At 41.0% G+C, this 2,053-nt stretch overlaps 1 pseudogene; it reads right to left on the minus strand.

The window, feature by feature from the left end:
- Positions 1–1,445, minus strand: part of LOC105979677 — a 5,532-nt pseudogene extending 4,087 nt beyond the window's left edge.
- Positions 1,446–2,053: the final 608 nt, after the last annotated feature.

Consider the following 2,053-nt stretch of genomic DNA (forward strand, 5'->3'; position numbering starts at 1 on the left):
TCTTCTCAGAGAACTGGGTTGATATAAGTGGGCAGTATATAAATTGGATAACTAAAATTGGGGGAGATAAAGGCATGAAGTGGTTGGTTTACAAACTTTGCCTCTTGATACATATACAAGTTCCATAAGAGCACAAAGAAATTTCTGGAATCCCTAGTCTTCTCAATGTTACCCATAGTTTATTTTGATCCAAAGTCTCTACATTAGCCAATGAAGCACACATAAATGTCTTTGTAGTATTTTTTGCTTTCAGCCAAGGTATATCTTTAGAGTATTGAAAAGCAAGGATGGTACTTTGAGGCCTCAGGTACACCTGACCCAAGCCATGGTATTTTCGTTTGCCTTCTGTGCATATAAAAGTTGGACATTGAATAAGGAAGATCAAAGGAGAAGAATCAATGCATTTGAATTGTGCTGGTGAAGACTATTGAAAGTCCACTGGACTGCCAAAAGGACCAACTGATCTGCCTTGGAAGAAGTACATTCAGTGTGCTCCTTGGAGGCAAGGATGGCAAGACTTTGTCTTCCATACTTTGGATATGTTGTCAGGAGAGACCAGTCCCTGGAGAAGGACATCATGCATAGACCAAGTACTTAGCCAAACTCACTGCCATTGAGTTCATACTGACTCATAGTAACTCCCTGCGGGTTTCTGACACTGTAACTGTTCACTGGAGTAGAAAGCCCAGTCTTTCTCCTATGAAGTTGCTGGTAGTTTCAAACTGCCAACCATGTGAATCGCAGTCCAGTGCATAACCACTGCACCAGAAGGCCTGAGTTAGTTTGTTTATTGTGCTAACCTGGCCAATAAACACATGTAGGGTTAATTGAAGGGTGGAGGGATAAATGGCTGGATGAGCCTAACCTTTCGAGTTCTCAGGTCTCTTTGTGATGGTCACACTAGGGTGCAGCTGCCTTAGCAGTTCCCTGCTTCAGCTTGCAAGGCTGACTTCCTGCAAGACATCCTCAAGGAGAAGCCACATGGACGTACCCCAGTCCAGCCCTGGGTGCTGGAGCACCCGTGTGGAGACCCCTGCCAGCGCTGAGATGCTTACACATTCACTGACTCGGTTTTCCTCCTCCAGTCGGCATCATTTCCTCTGTTTTGTGAGGTGGAGGAGGACTTTGTGGATTGTTGTTGGACATATGGGTTAATGTTGGACTTGTGGGCTTGGGCAGCACTGGGTTGGGATGTTTTCTTGATGTGCACTTAATCTTTACATAAAACTCTCTTATACATGAGTTTCTGTGGATTTGTTTCTCCACAAAAGTACCCAGACTAATACAAGGCCCTCAAGGAAATGGATAGACACGTGGTTGTAACAATGGGCTTAAACACAGGAACAATTGTGAGGATGTTACATGACGGGGCAGTATTTCGTCTAGTTGGGCAAAAGGTCTCTATGGGTAGGAACTGACTTGATAGCACCTAACAGTACCAACATGGGGAATTTGACATTTAAGCCTTCTGCACTTCTATGATTTTCTAAGTGTGTTGCCTTTGATACAGCAAAATGATAAATAAAATATTTGCTACTTCAGCAATTTGGACATGCATAGTACAATAACATTGATTGTATCCATCGTGTTTTATGACCATTACAAAATGGGAATGGCAGTCTCTTTTTCATAGTCGGCAAACAGAAATTCATGCCATTTGGTCCCTGAAGGAACTATGTATCATCACATTAGAATGTATTTGTGGATGTTTACATGTAGATATGTTTGATGAATAGTAATTAGTATATAGTAGCATAACATCTGAGAATTCTGAGAATTGTAGGGAGGTCTGGATTCTTATGTATTTTGTCACCTAGTTATTTGACTTTTCATTACTGTTGCCTGGTTCTATGAGAAGACAGGAAGACTAACCGTGCAACTTGTGAGCTATGTGAAATAAGTGACAGCTATGTGAATATTAATAATTTTTTAAAATCATTTTATTAGGGGTTCATACAACTCTTATCACAATCCATACATACATAAATTGTGTAAAGCACATTTGTACATTCATTGCCCTCATCATTCTCAAAACATTTCTTCTCCACTTAAG

Source organism: Echinops telfairi, unplaced genomic scaffold, assembly GCF_000313985.2.
Source record: "Echinops telfairi isolate 266 unplaced genomic scaffold, ASM31398v2 ScPeMD7_7459;HRSCAF=8497, whole genome shotgun sequence".
Taxonomy (NCBI): Eukaryota; Metazoa; Chordata; class Mammalia; order Afrosoricida; family Tenrecidae; genus Echinops; species Echinops telfairi.